The following is a 24829-nucleotide window of genomic DNA, read 5'->3' as shown; positions in this document are numbered from 1 at the left end:
TTTACGCACTAGGAGACGCCAGAGAACACGATTTTCAATTCTCAACACCATGAAATACAATATAAATGTCTGGGTATTTACAGGGCTTACGACCTATAAATAGATAGGTCGTAGGCTGATAGATCACTGTTCAGTATTATACCCATGATTGACCACCACAATAATATTTTTTTTGAAAAAAATGTATCATTGATATCATGACACTGTAGATGTGAGTTCACTGGAGCCATCTATGGATTGAGAAAGCTTTTATTTAACAAATACCCTTTATTTCGATGTATGCAAGGTCCTAACCGGATTTTTTTACAAACTGGTAAAGTCCCGAAAACATGATGTTTAAATTTATGCAGCTTATAATTTGACTGTCTTTGACATTGCACACTCAAAATGTTGTGAATAAACGCAGGATGTTTCATCTTTTAAGACGACAGGCGCCGTGGCGTAATTGGGTAGACGCTCGACTGTGAAAGTAGCGTCGCGGGTTCAATTCTCACCTATTGCAAAATAAATTCAAGAAATATTTATTTTCAATGATTGTAAGTAATCAGGAATTCTGGCTTGTAAAATTGTCACAATTTGGTACGATTTAATGATTTCATATTGGTTTCACACAGAGTTGGTCACGTTTTGTCGCAACTTTCATTAAGATTTCGATGGAAAACAGTAAACAGAACAGATTTTCATTTAAAAGATTTATTGTGCAATATTGGAAATGTAACTTTTTGGCGAGGACCTCCACAGTTGGTCTGGGTGTTTGTAGTGTTTTTTTTTTCTCACATTTACCTTCCCTTCCCTTATTGTCCTACTTGCAGACGAGCCTCTAAAAGTAGAGGGTTTGTGGGTTATTCCTTAATAATAATAATAAACCATATCCGCTATGGAGTCTCGCGAGATATGGAGTCTACAAACTGTCTCCAGGCTTTTCTGTCGGCTGCCAGCTCCCTTGCATCCTCCCAAGTCAGATTCGCGTCCCGAAGTTCTGACGAGAACTGCCGACGAATTGTCAGTAGTGGTCGTCCTGGGCGGCGCGAACCTGATGCCTTGTAAAAGAGGCAAGCTTGATTAAGGCTCTCACGAGGCATGCGGAGTACATGGCCGAGCCAACTGAATCGCCTTTTCTTGACGACAGTTGTGACCAAGATTTGCTGCGTCCGAATACATAAAATAATTAAAATTTGATGTTGACACACATAAAATACTTATTTTGTTCCCCTTGAGAATTGAACCCAGGATATTCACCGCGGTAGCCAGACGCATTTCACTTCGGAGGCGGGCATGAATGCAGAGGAAGGCGTATATTAAATGATTAATAATTAATCCCTTATGCCTGAAAATTAATTCCGTACTAAATCATTCATCAGCCTTAACCGGCTCGGTACATTCTATTACCGATATTATGATGGGAAGGGTGGCATTACTCTAATTTGGAGTGATTTAAGTACAAGCATACGTGCTAAAAACATACGTTTAATCAAATATTTAGCAGTCCCATATACGTATTTACATACACTTGTAGTCAGGGGCGTGCATTCCACATAGGCAGAGAAGCAGTGCCTGATCTAACTTACCCGCGTGACATCTATAAACGCAACCAGTACCTATCCTTACTTACTAAGTAGTATCTATTATGTATTAATTTTTTAATCAAACACAGATTTTTTGAGTCTAATAAGTTGTATTTTATTAAAAAAAAACACAAAAAATTAACATGAAAATAAACGACTATCGTTTGAAAATGCCTTAACTAGGCGAAACAACGGTCACAATATTAATTTTTTGTGTTTTTTTTTTAATAAAATACAACTTAGTAGACTCAAAAAATCTGTGTTTGATTTAAAAATTTATACATAAATTAAAATGGAGTTCTACAAATTAAACGCCAAATCAATAAATAAGTAGTATCTAGCTGACTTACTGTACAAACAAACTACTGCTCCCTTTCACTGCCTTCACGGGGGCACTTCTAGAAAATTTGGTGGTGGATTTACAACCCTGTATTTATTTAGATTGGCAGTGACAGGGATATTGAAAGCTTTTAAGTGTAAATTTTCAGTAAAATCAGGATACAATTTTGTTTCACAACATAGTTAAAGAAAAAAACTTTCTTTGTAAGAGAAGGTATGTCAGGAAGCCTAGACGCTTCTGTATCAGATATGGGAATGCGGTGGGACAGCTTTCGATACTAATTAGTACCTAGCTTACCTTACTACCTACCTCTAATGCCTTCCCTAGTAAGTAGTACCAGCTTACCTTACTACATACCTCTACTGCCAACCCTAATTAATTATCTGTGCACGCCATTGATTATAGTTGTGAATACCTACCACACAATATGATTTGCTTCACATTAGCAATACATGTAGGGGCCTATAGATGTTTCTATGTCTTACACAAAGTCTATTCAACTACATATATTAGTATATAATCACTCACTGAGATTTAAGCCCTCCGGTTTCGAGACGTACTCGCCTCTTCGTCAGGATCATTACTACAGGTACAATTTTTTGAGTGTGTTCAAATACTTGTTCACAAATCTGGATTCAAATTGAGCGGGTCTCAAGGATGGAAATTCAATCCAGGATTCGTATCTCACATACAAATACACAGAGTCTATGCATAATAAAAGCTTTTACTATTCCAACATCCGCTAACGTCCGACTCCGTAGTGCAATGGTTCCCAGGGGGGGGGGGGTCAAATAAATAAAAGTGATTTAAAAGTGAAATAAATAAAAGAATTTGAAAAGTGTTGTTGTCAATCGTGGGTAGAATTGGTGAATGTTACACGTGTGTACAGTAATTAAACCAGCTTATGACGATCGCAAGCCCCGTAAATTCCCAGACTTCCATATTCTTCTTCATGTTGAAATGTCAAAATGTAATATTATTTTTTTCCCAACAAATGTGGCGAAATTTTCGAAGAAGACTGAATCTAATACCATATGCGTAAAGATTGGACACGCGAACTATGCGTTGAGATAGCTCATCAAATATGCAATATGTACTACTGCGTCATTATTCGCTCTAAACAACGTCCTAGGTCTACAGTATCATCAATATTTCGGGGCTACCCAGCATTTTCTACACCTCAAAAAATTATACGTGAAGTCTTTTTTTGTTATTTTCATAAAAGCGTGTAAGATGTTATTTTTAAAATATAAAAAAAATATTAGAAAGTTCATTTAAGATTATGAAATAAACAAAAACGCTTATTCAGACTCCCACACACTACACTGCACAGCCAACACAAAGGTAATCTTTAATTGTTATTTTCATAAAAGGGTGTAAGATGTTATTTTTAAATATAAAAAAATATTAGAAAGTTCATTTAAGTTTATGAAATAAACAAAAACGCTTATTGAGACTTCCACACACTACACTGCACAGCCAACCCCAAGGTATAAAATGCCCAGGTAGACCACCGAAGAGGTGGATCGATAGCTGGGAATCAAAATCGCAGGAGGTCAGTTCCTCTTAATAACAGGCCACAAGGCCTATACCAAGAAGAAAAAGCTTATTTCTTTTAACATTTTTCTGGGCTGCCCATTCTTTCCCTCAACACAATTCATATGCAAGTTGATTTCATACCTTTAAAAAAATGAACTTAAATATTTTTCTGGTTTCTGTCCTTACCTATGTGATGCATAGGGCACTGTGTCGGAACGACACAGTTAACTCGATTATTGATAACAGTGTTAGCGTAGCATTAAAAAAATTATTAGATGAAAATTTACGGAATAATGATTTTAAATGTAGGAGCTCGAGGTGAAGGACGTTGCTATTAGTATATGGATGAGGAAATGAAGCAATCGCTAGTGTATTAACTTCTTCTTTTGTTCGTGTCATGTCGAGTCCCCTGACGTCGACTATCACTTGAGAGTAATTGTCCTTGTCTTGGGCAGCTCTAAACAGCACTTTAACTTTCCGATCCCCGTCCGATCTCGTATATTCCGGAGCCAGGAGATCTGCCTTCTGCCCACACCTCGTCAACCTTTTATGATTAGGTGCAATATTGGATTATTACTAGTGTATTTGGAGTTTCCTTAAATATGTATTAATCAAGATGTTTAAATGATTCGTCAGAAAGAAATTGTATTTTTTTCAAGGTGGGAATATAATGACTGATAATAAGGGAAATGGCTTAAAATGATTACATATTATTTAAAACTAAACTTTTACAAATACACGGGTTTAATTAGAATCATTACAATGTTTGATTAATTTCCACAGCTATGAATAATATTATAATACAAACTTCAAGTTTATGTAGAATAATGTTAGTGATTGGCAAACGCGATAGGGAAATCTGTTAAACCAGTGATTCCTAACATAAGATATATCACTCCTCAGTGTGAAATTAGAGTCGCCTGGGAGACAAGATCGATCAGCATTAAACGCACTTCGGGGAAGATCATATAAATTGCCTGTAAAAAGAGGGAAAATGTGGTTTAAAATTATAGAAAATACTGAGGAACAACGTCGATTCCATTCTTATTTAACAACTAAATAATACATCGTCTCTTAGGGGCGATTTTATTATAAATTTTTGTTAACATAAATTGTATACATTTATTTAAATCACAATATTAAACATATTTTTTAAAAATACTGCAGAGACCCACCAAGCAACCTTGTGTGTTTTGTCGGTGGAGTTCTTTTTGAATATTTTTTTATTGTTTTAACTATTTTAACCTAATATACATGAGAGAAAAATTAAGAATATAAACCTTTTTTCAATTTTCATAATTTACTCTTGATCATTCACCCATTCCTTTATTTGACCTCTAACCTCCGCCGGCAACATATTAAAAATGTTTGGAACGATATATTGCAGTGTTCGACTCCCATATTTACTGTTAATTCTTGGAGCTATAATGATTGGGAACCTCCAAGCTATAGTTGTACCTTCAATTCAATATTGGAGTTTATATAATTCCCGTATTTACACTGATTTCAGGGATGCCTTTGGTAAACTTGGAGAATTATTTGATATAGATATCGTCTATACATTCCTGTGTATCTAGCGTAAATCTATATTTAAGATAATGTTGGCGTGTATTCGAATCGGTTTAATACAACCATCAATTTCTTTTATTAAATTACGTCCGCCTCCGTAGTGTAATGGTCAGCATGCTCGGCTACCGTTCTGGAGGTCTCGGGTTTGATTCCCAGGGGGGTTTAATAAATACAAGTGATTTTTTCACTCTAATATTTATTCAATATTACACTGGACTGGTACCTGAAGTGGAGGGCTGATCACCTTTTCTTCATGTGTAATCGATCGAGATAACACTGCGTTTATATGAAGCAGTGCCCTATGCACCATTGGGGTGCGGTAAGGGATTTAATAAATTACATTCGAAGTTATTAAGTATTCAAACAAATACTACAATTTTTTGAAAATTGTATATTTAAAATTGATTATATAGTTTTATAACAACATTTTGACGTGATGATCAATTTGAACTGAATGCGCTTACTTACCTCAGCCTTCTTCTTGTATCTAATGTTGAACAAAGCCCTTCGTCTTGGACTCCCACATTCCACAGTTCTCTGTTGGACTCGACTCTCTTCCAGTACACAAGCCATCGGACCATCTTGTCTGGGGCCTACCCATACTTCTGCGCCTTGTTCTAGGCCTCCAGTCAAGCACCTTCTTCGTCTATCTATCCTCAGTCATACATCTCAACAGAGATGAGGAAGCATATAGAAGTCTGGGCATTTACCTTCGTAAAGCCTTCTTCATCTATGTTGAAATGTGAAAAAATAATTTTAATGAATGTTGTATATGACATGCAATCAAAGGAAGAGGCGAAGATTGTTTTCAAAGACATATTGGTGTGGCGTTCTATTCTCTCTGCCTATGAGAGAAGCGGCGTGGTTAGTTGATTGGTTTATTTTGATCATCTAATTCTCAAGCGAAGGTTGAGGTTGAAGTTCCTATTACTAAGGAGTTTATAAATTCGAAGAACAGTTTCTCTTCATTTCTATCCTGACTGATATTTCAGCAATGGTCCCACTCCAATATATCCCACATTTTTGAGGACATCGTGTACAAAAGAAACTTTTATCACTATTTACAGAGAAATAAATCATACTTTAGGACCTAATCCTTCGCTTTTTTAAGGCTGATTAATATTTATGGGAAAGGACCGAGTATTCCACGAAAAAATACGTGACGTACATTGAATGAGATTATAATACTGAATATGTTTACGTATATCGCTCACTCCTTGCAAAAACGTCATATTTCAAAAATCGACAATTTACAGTTGTGCATGTTTTCGGAATGCCCAGAAAATGTACTATATCAAAGCAAAAGCGGCATATTTTTTATTTAATATTTACCCGCTACAGGGCGGAAAGTGTTGTTTTTGCATTTTGAAGAGAATGGATTGTTTAATTATTTTTTTTAAATATACTAAATCTTTTTTAAATGGAGAAAAAACCTTCTGGTTTTACCTAAAAAGATCTGTTGCACAGTAAAAGTTCAATAAGTGACTTGATATTTATTTTTAATACATTTTATTTTAATCTAAAACTTTAAAAACGATCTCCTGAAAAATCATGTTTTTGATATATGACTTTGTTGAAAGGAGTGAGCGATATGTTATAAACTGTTATAGCCTAAAAAGTATATAACATGTAAATTCCATAAACTGGTCTACTCATAATCATGGTAGATTACTTTTGATCGTATGCCTGATGGGTGAAATTCGTTTTCCGTCTATTTCCGCTTTCAAAAGCTTTTTTAACTCACAATATTTTTAGTGTATTCAAATGTTCGGTCACATATCCATTTGGGGGTAATTTATATTTACATTTCAACATAGATGAAGAAAAATAAATAAGTCTGTGTATTTACAGGGGTTATGATCTGTCGTTTCGAAATGTCAATATAATACAATTCAATTGTCGATGGAAAGTTTTTTTAACATCAAAAATCGGAAAAAAGTTCCAGACTTCGATTCCACATGAAAGTTAACGTTTAAACTTAAAAATTGAAGTTTTACTTAGTAAATACCACTATTTCTTAAAATCTATTGTGACACGTCTTTCGATGCATTCCGCATCATTTTGAAACACCACATCGAAACACGTGTTAAAAAAGATTTTCTGAAATAGTGGTATTGACAAAGTAAATCATAAATTAAAACTGGATAGATTTTACTACAAACTGACTACCGAATCAAACAATTAATAAAAAAGTTTAAACTTTACTTTTATTCGATAATGAACAAAAATTAATGTAACATTAATTTCCCGAAAATATGAATCGACAATCGGTATAAAAAACCATAAGTCATCTGAATTAAAACTTTCAATATGTATAATGTAATCGTTATCTATAAAATATAGTTAAAGCGTTAACTTCTGCATGAAATCGATGCTCAGGGGTTAAAATTTACCCAGATTGATTGTACTCCAAGCAATTTAAATTCAAATCGAATAGCGAATTTCTATTTTAAAAAGTGAGGCCCAGTTTTGATTTTAAAAGTTGAAAATTAAAACCGTGATTGCAATTTCGATCTGTTCCCGAGAAACTATTTCCGGAAAAAAGACAATTAACGACATCTACTGCGACATTCCAATCCTAACGAATACAGCCGTAATAAATTCACACGAATTCGACATTCAGAAAATAAATTCATCTTGCGTTTTTTTATGTGCTCATTGCAGTGCATCGCAAGTTTATAATTTCATACATGTTATTTTGCATACTTTGATTATAAATTTGCGTTTACAGCACGTGATTGATTTGAACCTTAAAAAAATAAACAAAGAGAGATTCTTTTTCTCTGTCTCGCACACTAAATCTCTAACTTAGTTAGTTAGTTAGATATTTAGTATGCAAGACAGAGAGAGAGAGTGCATCTCAAAGAAAACAACACAAAATCGCATTTAAAATATTCTGTTTATTCAATATACTGTCATTGTTTTGTGCTTCTACTTGTAATACTGATATCAATGTTTGGTGATAACTAAAATATGAGATATATTTATGTCCGTGACTTGATATTATGAAGATAACGAAAAAAAATCATAAATAATCACAAAACACAATGATGAATATAACTTACGCAACCCGTAGTACCTCAGTTGTTCATATATAGCGTCTGATGTGTACTTCTGCGATCCGTGACACTATCATATGCTATCGTTTTGAAGAAAAAATACACAAATAATTACAAAACACAATGATGAATATAACTTACACAACCCGTAGTACCTCAGTTGTTCATATATAAAGTCTGATGAATACATCTGCAATGCTGCATCCGCGACACTACCATATTCCATATTTTGCATCGTTGTGTAAACGTCACCCTTTTTATAACGTTTTATTTTTCTTCTCTCTTAAGAACCTCACACTACTCTGCCCTGCAAACATTCTTTGCCTTTTCTACATGCATCTCCTTAAACATTAATCATTCTTCAAACTCTTATCCGCACCCGATGGTGCATAGGACACTGCATCATACAATCACTTATATTTATATGTGTTATTATATATTTGATCCCCCCTTGGAGTCAATCCCGGGACATCCAGTACGGTAGCCGAGCATGGTGACCATTACACCACGGAGGCGAACGAATCCTCATAGATATCCGTCGATCATTTCGACTCCTGAACTGACCGCTTTCAAGTTGAAAAAAAAACACTTTTATCTCTGAACGTATTTTCATCGAAAAATATTAATACGAAATATCGTTAACGTTATATGTATAAGGCTATGTATGCAAAATATACATGAACATAGTCAAATTCTGTTTGTTTCAGCATTGCGTAAACGTTCGCATTGATTAAACGAAACGACAGTTTCAGGAATAAATGGACGAAGCGTCCTGAAAGGGCACTTTCATAAAATGGATTTCAGGGGCGCGTGATTTATTGTTAATTTATTCCAAACTTTATGGCTTTAATTAATTTTGAGAGCCCTTGTGTTTCGTTTTGTACAACGATACGAAAAGAAGTTGTTACACGGAGTAATTTAATTAAATGTTTTATTTCCTTGATTACACGGTGATTTACAAAAAAAAAACATTGGTAAGGTTTCATTGTAAAAAATAATATTCTTCTTCTAACCCTTATCCGCACCCGATGGTGCAAGGGGCACTGTATCATATGAAAGCAGTGTTATCTTTTTAATTACCACATGAAACAAATGTAATCAGTCCTCGCTTCAGGTACCAGTCCAAGGTATTATTGAATAAATATCAGAGTGAAAAATCACTTTTATTTACAACATTTTGAGTGTGTCCAAATACTTGTTCACAAAATCTGGATTATCTCCAATTACAGGAGTTATTTTCATATTATTTTTTGACATCTCATCAAAGATGAAGAAGAATATGGAAGTCTGGGCATATACGGGGCTTACGACCGTCATAGGCTGGTTTAAGTGATCACTTTACACACGTGTAACATTCACCAATTCTACCCATTATTGACAACCACACTACTCAAATTCTTGGAAGTTCTATATATATGAACCAATTTAGAAACCTTGTTCATGAATCACTAGAACTTCACTAGAGACATCTATTGGTGAGATATAAAGAAGCTTTTTATTAAGCAGAAACTCTTATATTAGTATGTGAGATCCGAATCCTGGATTATAATCACACACATGAGAAACGCCAGAAAATACCATTTTCATTTTTATTATTAAGCTTACAATTTGACCAGATAATTTATTTACTACATTTTGAGTGTGTCCAAATACTTGTTCACAAAATCTGGATTATCTCCAATTACAGGAGTTTTTTTCATATTATTTTTTGACATCTCATCAAAGATGAAGAAGAATATGGAAGTCTGGGCATTTACGGGGCTTACGACCGTCATAGGCTGGTTTAAGTGATCACTTTACACACGTGTAACATTCACCAATTCTACCCATTATTGACAACCACACTACTCACTTTTATTTATTTCCCCCCCTCCTCTGGGAATCGAACCCGGAACCTCCAGAACGGTATCCGAGCGTGCTGACCATTACACTACGGAGGCGAACAGAAGTTTATGGTATAATAATATTGTAATATATTTGGAAAATTATGTATCGCTTTTTCGTAAAATTCTACCTGAAGGGCGCATCACTGTGAATAAATTAGGGAAAAGAAGATAGTGGAATTGATTTAGCAAACAAATGGGTTTTTAGTTTTTTTTTACAGATCATCTCACTCTCACTATTTCAAACTGATGAAAGAGCATTAAGTGAGGGCTTATTACCGAAATTTGTAATTTTGTATGTTATGAAACAAAATAGAAAATAGACTGGAGTATTACGTATTACGCATTATTCCAGTCTATTTTCTAAACTTGGTGACACTCTTTAACCTTATATGTTATAGAATCTCCTGGATTCTATCGATTCAGGTTGTAGGTACGTTATTTCTTCAATACAAACATTTTAAGTAAAGTTACCTTATTTTCCCAATTCTCCAGCATTACCATATAAATGGTGTTTTTGAAATGACTCGAAAGTTGAAAAAGTTTTCAATGTTTAAATTACGGCATATTTATTTTTCAATAAGGGTTAAATGTGCAAAGGTTAGAATGTGCTCAATATTCCCATCTCAATGGCTTCTATATTCCCAACTCTAATGGACTCGATGTTGAGAATATCAATAAAGAATCTTGATAGGTTTCCGTTTTTACATGTATGAAAAAGGTCACTTATCGGCAGATTGGTATGTTTGAAGTGGGTCCAAATTTTTGTTTAATAATTCTGAGTTCTCTCTGCTTAGGAGTCATTTACAACATTTTTCACTCAATTGAGATTTTTTATAATTATTTATATCTTAACATATGTATGTAGATGAAGAAGGATTTAATTTAAGTTTTATTTAGTCAATACCATTATTTCTTTGTGTTTCGATGCATTCCGCATCATTTTCATTAATGCATCGAAACACGTGTCATAATATATTTTAAGAAATAGTGGTATTTACTAAGTTAATCTTAAATTGAAAATGGATAGATTTGACCACAAAGTGACTGCCGAATCAATTAATGAAGAATATGGAAGCCTAGACATTTACACGTGAAGTTGTCAATCACAGGTAGAGTGGTGTATTTCACTAATTGATTTGGCACTTTGTAGTAATATTTATCCTTTTTTAATCTATGTTTAACTTGGTAAATGCCACTATTTCTTAAAATCTATTGTGACACGTATTTCGATGCATTCCGCATCATTTACTTGTTTGAAAATTATGCGTAATGCATCGAAACACGTGACACAATAGATTTTAATAAAAAATGGTATTTACCAAGTAAAATTGAGAATGGTGAATGTTGTACGTTTTTAAAGTAATCACTGACACTACCCTATGACAGTTCGTAATTGCCCAAACATCCATATTCTTGTTCGTCTATCTTGAGATATCAATAAAACAGTCAATTAATCACAGATTCTCAGTACCTCAGGCGGTATTTAAAAAATCTAAAGTTAATAAATAATCTCAAAAGAAAATAACCACCCTACCTTAAAATGGTGGAAGTACTTCATAGTAATTAAAATCATGTTTTTTTTTATAAAATTTCTTATTATTCAGGTCACAGTTTCAATTCAGCCTGAAATAATGCTTGGGTTTCTAAAATTTACAAAGCTTTCAAAAAAATTCCCGCCTAACACACCATTGAAACTCGTTTGAAGCTTAATTTTTAATTATGCCTTACTCCGCCATTCTGGATATTTTCGTTGAAATTTGTTTTAATATTTAATGGAAAATGGCCGAGCGGCTATAAAAATATTAGATTTCGTTTACTCGTCATATATTATTAATGTTTCAAACAAAAAAGAGCGTTATTGCTTTGTTAATGCATGAAAATTATTCGACTTTTCGAATAATAGACGATCTAAAGGTTAAGACGATTCCCTCCAATTTTTGACAGCGGCAGCCATTTTGAATACCAATATGAAAGACTTCACGAAATCTTGTTACAAAATATGTTACTTTTTCGAACATAATTGTTGATTTTTATTAAGTAAAATGATTAACAGTATTAAAAGGTTTGTTCATTTTTAATGAAACGAAGAACAGTCACAAAACTCAATGTGATTTGTGTTCAATCTATCATGGAGCCATTAATTTTTCCATTTTTTAAACAAAGGTATTCCGTGTTTAACATTTTCAGATGAGAAAACAATATTACTGAGCTAATATTGGTCAAATATTTAAAAAATGTAATATGCAAATCATTATTCCGTAATATCACTAAGAAAACTGTCATAGTGATGTTTTTTGAACTAATAAAAACATAAAGAATTTGCAAGATATAAAAGAGTTTTTTTCTTTTTCTTGCTATGAAAAATTTCATGAAGCGTAAAAAAACGAGCTGCGTTTAAACTAATTTTATGCACATCGGATACAAAGCGACTGTAATTTACTGGGACAATAATGATTAAAACCGTATGAAGGTAGACTGGATATAGGAGTGTGAGAATCGGCCTAATTTTTATTTCATATATGAGAACTTTTTGTTACTAGGTCACATATTGATAGGATTTATAAATTTGGGCAAATATAAGTTAATCTGTAGGGATGACGAAATTTGCTTAGTGCAAAGTACAAAGAAGCCTGTGATTTTATTGCCAGATATAATTCCTCTCACAAGTTCCGCTAAGCGCATAACGAACCAGTAAATCGTAAATTATGCACACATATCTCGAGCACCTGATGAGGACTGCTGACGTCACCCCGTATCTCCAGGCCATTATCTCTCTATCAGGTGATGAATTGGCCATATATATCGAGTGACAACGCAATTATGTTCCCACAAGTGCTCACCTGTGACGAGTATAACATGTAGGGTGATGGCTCTTGTATAGACAAATCATTTGATTAAAACATAAGTGCGCGATATGTCATTCGTTCGCCTCGATAAAGACTAAACCGAAATTATGACAATTTTGCAACAGACGCATTGCAATATGTTCGTAATTTCACCTGTGTTCAAATGAAGTAAGCTTCATTTATACTTTTCTCGACATATATGGCCCCATAATCAGCCGTACTTCCAAATCTATTGAGAGGGAAAGGGATCCAAGACCATTGCATATATGAGAGTTCCAAATATTAATGAAATATGCATGTGAGTTAATGGGGAGAATAGTGAACGTTACACAAGTGTACCGAGTGAATACTTAAGCCATCCAAATTCCAGGTCGTAAGACCTGGTATGCTCAGATTTTAATTATTTTAAATGCATTTTTTAATTCGTTTAAAAAAACATGTTTTTATCTGGGAACTTTACAGAAAAGTTACATTAAGATATTTACATAAACGAGTATGACAAAAAATAAGCATTTGTTGTATTCCAATTACAGAATTTCACATTTGTAAATTTGTGAAAATGCCTAGAAGAGGGACGGGAGGGAGGAAAAGGGGAAAAGGGAAAGGTCAAAGCTCAAGTCCAAGACAAATTGTACGAAACGAGGGACACACCACGATATCAATGTCAACTCACAAGTTGGTGCTCTCAGCGCTGACAGTATCGAGTTGAACATATCAAAATCTCCATATTCATCGTCGACCAATTTTTGATCAACGATAAGTATACGAGCATTGTTTAGAGTTTGTTCTACTCGTGAGAAACGCTAAGGTGTAAATTGCTCCGGTGATTCGACTTGCAACTGTAAAACATATAAGTTCCAACAAACGAAAGATGTATTATTTCATGTTGAGATATCATTGTCATATTATTGTCTTAAACTTACTCATATCGTAGTCATACAGGAGAAAGTGAACAAGTGAATTTTTTACAAAAACGTGATCATTGACTATTTGATATCTTACTAGCTTAATATTGCCCTGAAAAAATCCCAAAGCTTGATTGACTTGTTAAAAATGACTAACTGCATTGATGTTTATTTTGTAACCAAGCAAAAGTGACTTAAATGGCCCTCCTGAACATTTTACGTTTTGTTAGTTGGTCACTTTCTCCTGTACGACTACGATATGTATTTTCATCGCCCTACGTGTATTATATTAACCGTATGTCTTACTATTTCTACATTGGCAGTAGAATCTCCAAAGCGCGGGGTGTAGGCGATGTTGTGTTACTGTCAACATAAAAGCATTCCTGTTGACCTATTTCCTACAGCTTCATACACTTTGCTGATGACTCTTACACAATGTATCTATATACTACATATGTATAAAGGCACTGCTAAGGCCTCAAGTTACGACGCAGCGAGATGCGTTGTTGCATTGCATTAAAAATACAAAACTGAAAATTTGGACTAAATCAGTCTGATGATAATGTTCACATTAGTTTGGCACGATTTCAGATGATACATAGGGGACGGTACCGGATGTATGCGGTGTTAGCATGGTCACCAGTTATGCAGAGTCAAGATAATCAGTCCTGCGCTCCATATTTTTGGATTTAGAAATGGAATATATTTGATGTGTTGCTGATAATGTAGTATTTATTACTGATTCGGCATTTGCTTTGTGGAATAATATGAAAATAAAATCAAGATAATTTTTTTTTAATTATATTTTTTACGCGGTGTCTCGTGCAATGTATTTAACGTGTAAGTGGGGAGTTCAGTATATTTGCGATGGCTAAGGCACTCGGGTTTTCTTACCCGTAATCGTACAAGATCACAAGTTGATTATTTCATCCTTTTGAAATTCATAAAAGGCCCTTATGGTATTGTTTTTTTGTTCGGTATTTTTAAACCTAATCTTTTGGCATTAAAAAGGTAATTTCATCTATTTTCCATAAAATATGTTTTTTGATAGGTAAATTTAAACAAGTCCATCAAGTTGGATTTTTGTCTGCCTCCGTAGTGTATTGGTTGGATCGTTTGGCTACAATGCCAGGGTCCCGGGTTCGATTCCCAGTAGGGTCAAAATAAATATACGTAATTTACATTTCAATGTTTATTCAATATCTCTCTGGACTGGTTCCTGAAGTGCAACTCTAATCACCTTGCCTTCATGTAATAAATGATCAAAAGAAATATATGTGTTACGTATATAGGATATAATAACATTCACTAACATGGTTTAGTATAATTTTGATCGAGGGCACTATTTTTATCCCAATATATCGCTCACTCCTTTCAAGAACGTCATAAATCAAAAATCGTCAATTTTCAGTTGTGCATGTTTTCAGAATGCCCAGAAAATGTACTATATCCCAGCGAAATTGTCATTTTTTAATCTTATTATTTACCCGCTACAGGGCAGAAAGTGTTGTTTTTTCATTTTGAAGAAAAGGTACTGTTTAATTATTTTTTTAAATATACTAAATATTTTTCAAATGGAGAAAAAACCTTCAGGTTTTACCTTAAAATATCTGTTGCACAGTAAAAAGTTCAATACGTGGCTTGATATTTATTTTTAATACACTGTGTTATATTTTTAAACTTTAAAAACGTTCTCCTGAAAAATCAAGTTTTTTGAGTTATGACGTTCTTGAAAGGAGTGAGCGATATGTTTTTTTACCAACATAAAATTAATTCGCGTAAAAAACATTTTCAGTTTTGTGTATTTTTAAAACAAATAAAATTCGAGAGAATAAGTAATGTCAAAAATAACATTGTCGAAATAAAATAATCCTACCTACTAAGAATCGGAATTATTTGAAATGAGAAAAGGAAAATACTGAGCCTTAAATTAAATTAGGAAAAGTAAACACGATAAAATAAAAGTAACGAAATGTTATGGAGGTCCATTAAATGAAATGGATGATTTAAACAGGACCTACATACTCGAACGCTGCCGACAATTTTACTATGCCTAGAAATCTTTGTTTAATATTTTTTCAATTTACATTTTCTATGTAGTAGAATTTCTTTATGTGTTAATATTGTTATCAATCAAAACGGGATTGATAATTTTAGTTTTAAAAAAAAATTATATATTAACAATTAAATAAAACTGGCAGTGCACAACGGACTCCTAGTTCCAACCTAATGTATAAAAGTGAAGCATGGAGCTGGCAAAACAAAGATGAAAGTAGACTGAATGCAGTTGAAATGAGACTCTAAGACGAATGTGTGGCAAAAGGTGTATGAGAGATGTTAGAATCGTGATATAAGAAAATAATGCAAGTTAGTTTTTACCAATGTTTTAATTTTGTTTTAATGCTTTTTTAATTTAAAAAATCTCTAAATCACGTCATAACTTTACTTTTTTATTTGAATGCAATATTATTACACCATTTTCAAAGAAGGCGAAGACAAAATGCTTGTCGAAACCAGTTTGAAAAATAGTACCAAAAATTATCGTGGTTAAAAACAATGCATTGGTTTTATTTTTTGTATAAAGTTTAAAGCTACACACACAAAGTTGAAACGTAACTTAACTTCCGTATGGAATCTCAGTCTGGCTTGGGAAAAAGAAAAAAAAATATTAATATGCAGCTTCATTTCCAATCTTTAATTATTTTACAGGAAAACTAGTTTTAGTTTAGTTAAATTTAATTAAAACTACTTAAGATTTGCTTTGTTTTTTTATCATTTACCTCTTACTTCTTGTGTAAAGGCTTCTGTTATGCGTTGTTTGAATACTATTATTAGAGGGATTTCTACCGCTGAAGAGTGTTCTCGTTATTTGTATACTATTATTTGAGATTTCCACCCTTGACGAGTGTTTTCGTTGTTTGTATACGATTATCTGAGAGGTCTTCATATTGTGTATTGTCGTATAAGCCCAGACATAGGGCCTCTTTACAAGAAATATGTTCCGCTCGAATTGTCAGAACTAAACTTAATTCCCAGCAGATTTTCATCTCTTTTAGGAGCAGAAATCTCGTCATTAGGATTTATTATTCGATTATTGTTTATGTATTTCATGTTCGCTCCAGTGAACCTACAGGAAATCAGGACTAAGGCAGAAAAGGACGCGTCATTTGTTCGAGAGGGTCGCTTTAATTTAAAACTTTTGTTTGTTTGATGGTTTATCTCAGAGGACTTAAAGTAATTTGTTGGATATAGAAAAGTTTGATTGGGAATTGAATTAAAACTTCGCTTTAAAATATTAACTTTACAAACTAGGTGTACCCGGCCACGCGTTGCTGTGACTCAGTCTAGTTAAACGACAAAAAATCAAGTAAAAAGTACACATTTGTAATTTCACAATACCCAATGAAAATATCAAAAATCTATAAAACAACAATGCAATCGAAAACATTGAAAATCCTAAGTGACAGCAGCTTCAAAATGCATGCTGTCCGCCATGAAGAATGTTAATGACTTAATGTATTATTGTACGTTAATAGATGGCGCTACCATTGCGATTAAAAATATTTAAAACAATGTTTTTCATTATCACAGGTCAAAATACCAGTCAACGTGTATTCGAACACGAATGAGAGAAAAAAAGAACAGTAATATAAGCTTATGAGGTAAATGTAGTTGGAAATAGAAGCAGGGTAAGACCGTGGAAAAATTGGCATAATCAAGTATGTCAAATACTTGAAAGTGGTCGGGTCAGGAGTCAGGGTATGTATGAGTAGACGCGTGAATGCGGAAAAGGCGAAGATTGTCTGCAAAGACAGAGTGGTCTGGCGTTTTTTCTCCTGCCTACCCCTGCGTGGAAACAGCGAGATGGTTACTTCGTTTAGTTTAGTATACACAGAAAGTTATAGGGATGCGGAGTATTAACATCATGTACTTATATCATAAATAGAACGAGCTTGGTAGGTACGTTACTTTTTCTCCCCTCAGTCGATTTTAAACGGGATTACATAAAATATAGCGAACACAATTTGGACAAATTTAATCCTATTTCCTATACCCTTTCACGATGATAATGTTTTCAGTTCCACTTTGGCAGCCCTTCCCTTCTATCTCCTATAGAGAATTGTCACATTTCTCTCCCGTCACACTTAAGGGATCGCTCCACTCCAAACGCCATCGTAATGATGAATTGTTTCGTTCAGTTTTAGTTTGGAAACTCAATTTATATTTTACGTTCAAATTCTTTTCAGCCTGCCGTAATATACAATGTACTTTTGGCTGTCTATGAAAACTTTTTATGGGATAAGTAAACGAGGTTTACCTGGCATGATCAAATATTTCAAATACTTGGTAATATTTACATACCTGTTTTCGTTGGTATTCGATATCGAGAAACCACATATTTCGAAATAAATATTTTTAAACCGGAAAAAATATTATTTTTAATTACGAATTTTACTCGGTTAATACCACTTTTTCTAAAAGTCTATTGTGACACGCTTTTCAATGCATTACGTATCATTGCAAAACACCGTATTTGCAAATAGTGCGCTTAATTATAACATAAAATAAAAAGTAAATTCAAACACAGGCCATGACTTTATGGGATTTTTTTTGCATTAATATAATTTTGTACTTATAATTGTAATATATTGTGAAATGCAAAAAAAAGTAAAGAAATAAAACATGTGTCACAGTTAATTTTAAACTCTCTGGGAGTATGGACGTAAATGAACGTCGGTGCGAATTTTCCTTAAAGGCGTATGGACGTTAATGAACGTCGAAGTCCGTCTGTCAGTTAGTATGATGTTACTTGTATAGCAATGACATCTGTGGATATTTGTGTGTAATTTTGTCATAATTGAAAAATATTTCAAATAGGTGTTTTAAAAAAAAATATTTTAACATAATTTCTATCTTCATAATACATCGATTTAATAAAAAAAATCATGTTAAAAGAACCTACTCCCCAGAGAAAATCGGACATCGTGTTTTGTACTCCCGGAAAGGTTAAGTTAAGTTAATAGTGGTATTTATCAAGTAAAACTAAAATTAAAAATGATTCGAAATGCATCGAAATACGAGTCATAATAGATTTTCAAAAATAGTAGTATTTGCCAGGTTAAACTTTAATCAAAAGTGGTAAGATATTACCACAAAGTGACTGCCTAATATATAATACTAATGTTTTTTTAAATATATTTTTTTATATTTCATCAAAGACTATTATGTTTTAATATTAAATATAAAATAATAAATTTAAAATTATAAATGACAATAACGTCCCCTCACTGAGTTTTTCCGAGCCCGTGCCGAGGGCACATTTTACAATACTTATTTATAAAACCATGTGAAAGAAAGTTGTAAATGACATGCAATCAAATTCGACATGGACGAATCATGCGATCGATTTCAGATCTTTCCATCTTCATTATCCATTTATAAAAAGCTCTTTGATAAATGGATAATGAAGTCTATAATAGTCTATAATGAAGTCTATATAGGTCTATTTTTTCGATCACTCTAGGTTTATATAGATTTAAGTTTCAGAAATATATATTTAAAAACCTCAATATATACATTTTCTCTGGAAAAATATTCACTGTGTATATGTAGATTAACAAACTTATTAATTGACAGATCAATTAATGAGTTTGATGACCACTGTTATAATATTTACAAAAAAAACATTTAGTTTTTATCCTATTTTTTAAAACCACTTTAAATAAGACGGAAATTAAAAGAAGTCGCGATAAGAAAATGAAATTGCTTCCTTCGGAGATAATGATACCGAGTCTTAAGAAATACTTCGCCTCACCCCTCACCTCTTCTAGTCTCCTGTCCTGTCCTGTCCTGGCTCTAACCTTTATTCACCCTCTCCTTTGACAAGCCTTAATCTGAACTAAAGCAGAGCCCACCCAGAGCGGGGGTTAACTACTCGAGAAATAAAATTAAATGAGATAAAGAAAATGTACTTTTAACGTTGAAATACTCGCGGACTTTTCTTAGATACGTAAAAAGCTACAGGTGATTTTCTGTCTACAAAATATGTGTTTAGTTTTTTTCATGACGTTACGTCAGCCATAAAAAAGTTAATATATTTATATATATATATATATATAAAACTAACTAATGTATTAACCAGCACGCCGCTTCTCCACACCAGGATGCCACACCAGTCTGTCTTTGCAATCAATTCTTCTTTCAAGTCCTATTTGGATTATCGTGGCCATGTCTTATTTGCTTGCATATCATAAACGACTATTTTTTCATTTAATTTTTAATTAAGTATTGTTAAATATGCCCTCATTACGGGAAAATCCAGTTAGGGCACATTATTGCAAATTGTAATTTTCAATTATATGTTTTTTATTATGGAAAATAAATACATATATTTGATATCTCAACATAGATAAAGAAGAATATGGAAGTCCATCTCAATCTCCGCTAAATTAAAGCTTTCTTATTTCAACAAATATGGCTTTTGTGAACTCTACAGCGTCACGAGATAAATGATGTATGTATGAGTTCCAAAAGTTTGAGTAGTGTAATTGTCAGTCATGGATAGAATGATGAATATTGCACGTGTGTAAACTGATCACTTAACCAGCTTATGACAGGTCATAAGCCCTGTAAATACCCAGACTTCCATTTACTTTTTGATAGATGTTGAGATGTCGAAACATGTTTAAAAAAAACAACTCCTTTGTGGAGATAACCCAGGTTTATGAACAAGTATTTGGACACACTTAAAATGTTGTTAAGAAATATACAATAGTTTACGAATAATATAAAAAGAAAAACGTATTCTAAGAAAATTTAAGGTATTTTGAAACATATTTTCCGATATTTAAACAAAACTTTAGGAATTTCACTGTCCGGCAGTCCGGTTTTTTCAAATAAAAGTGACTATGACAGTTTCACGCACTGATCCGGAGAATGACGGACTAGTGCACAAGCCAATCATCCGTTTTTTTCATGCCAACCGGACTGCCGGACAATAAAATTCCGTGTAGTGCACAAGCGCTCTTAGAAGGCATTATTAAGGGCTCATTTACCTGATCCCGCAGAAGCCACAACGTAATATACAAATACCTGCCATCTGTGTGAAATTTTAAGAAGTTTCACAATTTAACCGCCAGTTAGTGGTTAGGTTTAACGGGTGAGGTTAAGTGGAGGTTAAGCTGATGCCGTTAGCGACCTGACAAGAGATAAATTACTAACAGTCGAGCTTATGGGCTACAGGGCTAGCCACTCCGCGTCGAGAGACGGCTCAGCGCGGTTCAACTCGCGTAATACCTGTCTGCAAAAAGATTTATGACTTTGTAAAATTAATTAACTTTGTTTTCACCACTTTTTTTTAGTATTACAATTTGACCTACCGGTTTTGACAAGAACCTTGTCATCATCAGGGTTTATTTTAATTAAAAAAACAGTAAAACATAAAAATACTCTCACCAAAAACTTCCACACCTTCCGTAAAAATCCTATTTTAGGATTTTTACGGAGTGCGTGGCTGTTTTTGGTGAGTGTATTTTAATGTTTTTGAATTAAATAAGCCCTGATGATGACAAGGTTCGTGTCGAAACCGGTAGGTTAAATTGTGTTGATAAAAAAAGGTGAAAACAAAGTTAATTTATTTTATAAAGTTTATAAAATGTGCCACAAAGTATCTGCGGAAAACGTTCAAGAAAAGGTTTATGATTAATAAACGAGAGCTTTCAAAAGTGCGAGACGGGAATCCGATATTTTTTGTGTACTCGAGTAATTTCTAAACTTAGAGGACTTAATTAACTTACCAACCGTCACGCCGCTTCCTCGGAGGGGTAGCCAGAAAGAGTAGAACGCCATACTTCTCTTCTTCAACCCTCATCCGCACCCCAATGGTGCATAAGGCATTATATAAATGCAAAGTTATCTTGATCATAAACACATGAAGGCAAGGTGATCATTCCTGCGCTTCAGGAACCAGCCCAGGGTAATATTGAATAAATATTAGAGTGAAAAAAATCACTAAATATTTATTTGACCCCCCCACCGGGAATCGAACCCGGGACCTCCAGAGCGATAGCCTAGCGTGCTGACCATTACACTACGGAGGCGGACTAATCTATCTTTACTTACAATCTTCGCTTCTTTCATATTCATGCACCTCCTAGTATGTATATATATATCCACCGATATTCCGACTCCTGATCACATTATTTTTGAGTTTTTGAAATACTTCATCACGCCATGTTCTCCTTGGTCTACCTCTGCTACTATTTACATACAAATATATCCGCCTCATAATTTTGTTTTACTGTTCTATCCTTACTCATTCGTTCCACATATCATGACCATTTTAAAACAACATTAATAATTTTATCGATAATGTTTATCTCTGCCTTACATTATTTTCTTATTTCATCATTCGAACATATATGCATGTGTCGTCTGCTTTTAAAATCCGCCAGATCTAATTTTATAAGATTTAAAATTAATACTGTATCGGAATGCCAATTGTGAGTTTTATTGTTTAAAATATAAACACTTGAAAACCCTGCTTAAAATACTTAAAAACCGCGTTGTATTTCAAGTTTCACTATATCCATGGAACTTGCCTTCGGACCCATATCGGCCAATCAGAGAGCTGGGATAGGTCAAAAATTGAGATGACGTCATTATCGGTTTGTGTCCGTTGTTTTTTTTAATACTGAAAAAAAATCCAAAAAAACGGAAAATTCTCTATTTCACAATATTTTATCTAAAGATAGACAAATCTTTGAAACATAAATGTTACCCGGAGAATTTTGCATTTTTTGTAAAATCGACTTACATGGATCTGGCGGATTTTGAAAGTAGGCGACACATATCATACATTGTTTTGACGTACAGTCTGAAGGGTTACATTTAGCCTAGAGGACTTTAGATAAGTAAAATATACCACTAGTTACGTGACATAAAGATTTGAAGATAAGATAAGGGTTATGTACCATCCCAGTTTTTGACACATGAGAAGACAGTGTAAATTTTAGGTAATGTAGCTGTTGGTGTAATATTAACTTACTTAAGGCCCAGTATTCGTTATGTCGCAACTTTATTTTCTCTAAATCCAATTACCATTTTACGTAATTAATTTTTTCAGAAAACACCGTTTTTGGATCGAAAAAATATGTTTTTTTTTTAAATGATTATACCATTTTGAAAAGAAAAAAGATGTTGAAAGGTAAGGAGCTTAAAAAATTATAATAAAAAACATTTATTCTAAAAAACAAGAAAATATCCTACACACATTATTTTTTTTAAATCGGGCATGACCCGACATGTGACCTCTCCGGCGGTCTCCGATGAAATGAATTCTGTGTTTGCGAATATCCCATTAACAAATGATAAAATTAAACTTAAATAATCTCATAATATTTATAGTTAAAATATTTGTTATATTTTTAGTTAAAATACTTCTTCTTCTAATCCTTATCCTCGCCCAATAGTGCATAGGGCACTGCATCATATAAACGCAGTGTTATCTTGATTGTCAACACATTAAGGAAAGTTGATCAGCCATCCGCTTCAGGTACCATTCAGTCCAGGGTAATATTATATAAATTTTAGAGTGAAGAAATAACTTATATTTATTTGACCCCCCCCTGGGACCTCCATAAGCCAAGCGTGCTGACCATTACACTACAGAGGCGGACAATTTATATACACGACATGTAAATTACCACACTCTACTACAATTTTATACCTATTGTAAAATAATGAGCCGTCTAGGCGCCTAATAATAGTATGAAATTGAAATATTAGTGTTTATAGTAAAAACTTATGTATTAGTCTTTTTAAAAACATATTAATAAAAAAAAAACTATCAAAAAAAATCTATTAAAATCGTAATAAGTGAAAATTCCTAATTGAATCGTTTTTAGTTCCTTTTTTGTAATGCTGTATTGAGGCTTTTAAAAAATTAGTTTGTTTAATGCCTTTAGGTGTTTCAGAGTATAATTTTACTTATTTGTTTGAGTGGCTTATTGAAGAAAGTGAGACATGGAAGAAAACGGTAAACAAAACATTATTTACCCTTATCAAAGGCGTGATCCTCGAAGTAGACCCAGTTTCCCTTAAAATAAATAGAAAGCTTTTGGGGTAAGCCCCGTTTTATAGTATAGTGCCTTATAGAATGTTTTCAGACCCAGAACCATAAATATGTATACCATACATACCTACATAATATTTTAACCTTTTTCCTCCTGTATCCTTTCAAAAGCTGATCGAATTTGAGGTTTTTTGCCATAGAATACAAACGGAAATCAATATTATTTTCTGTTCGTGACTCTTTTTTATGTTAAGGTAGCATTACTGCAAAATCTCGATAAATGTCGATTATTTATTTTTATCCAGAAAATACATATATTTTATAGTAGATGGTAGAATAACGGTACTTTTAATGACGTGAATAGGATTAAATGCTTAATTAATTGTTGAATAATCGCTTCGAAATTATCATACATTATATAATATATATACAATAACTTCTATAAAAGAGTTATACTGTTTTATTTATATTATTATGAGTAAAATTATTATTACATTTTCACTGATGTTTCACTTATTAGTACTTTTTAAAATTATTTATTAATTTAGTTAACACTAACTGTCAAAACACTATGAAAAATTTACTCTTGCGTATCTGAAATTCAATAATTTCAAAAATACTCGTAATAATGTATCTACAGCTTTCTGTTATATTGCACGAAATTAGATGAAACCCTTAATCGATATTAGGGGAGACAAATCTCAGAAATATGTAACTAATAAGTTGTCAAAATTGATATAATCGAAATTGGTGTCGAAATTTGAGATTTTTCTCTTTTATATAAAAATAATATATGAAGAGATGCAAAAATATAGGAGCGGTGAAGTTTTTTTTAAAAGAGAGATTGTTGTCGAGTTCTGTTCTCTCTGCCTACCTCTGCGTTTAAGAGGCGTGTTAGTTAGTTAGTTATTTAATAGAAATCCGTTTTGTAAAGTTCGACTGTATAATTTAAAAATACCCTTTAAAAATATCAAACATTTTCTAATGGGAACATAGTTCGTATAAAAGTGGATGAAATATGTTGGCCCTTTTCAAATAACATAAAATG

The 24829-nt window shown here is 33.2% G+C and overlaps 1 protein-coding gene and 1 non-coding gene across 2 annotated transcripts in view; one reads left to right on the top strand and one right to left on the bottom strand.

The window, feature by feature from the left end:
* Positions 1-24829, top strand: part of amon (prohormone processing protease amontillado) — a 123939-nt gene that overhangs the window by 35789 nt on the left and 63321 nt on the right. The gene's annotated exons all lie outside the window — the stretch shown is intronic.
* Positions 21733-21808, bottom strand: TRNAD-AUC (transfer RNA aspartic acid (anticodon AUC)). Its single transcript has one exon. It is a non-coding gene; the product is annotated as a tRNA-Asp (tRNA).

This window comes from Brachycentrus maculatus, unplaced genomic scaffold (assembly GCF_059751285.1).
Source record: "Brachycentrus maculatus isolate JH-2025_06_01 unplaced genomic scaffold, ASM5975128v1 h1tg000152l, whole genome shotgun sequence".
Classification (NCBI taxonomy): Eukaryota; Metazoa; Arthropoda; class Insecta; order Trichoptera; family Brachycentridae; genus Brachycentrus; species Brachycentrus maculatus.
This window is presented reverse-complemented; position numbering and strand designations above follow the sequence as displayed.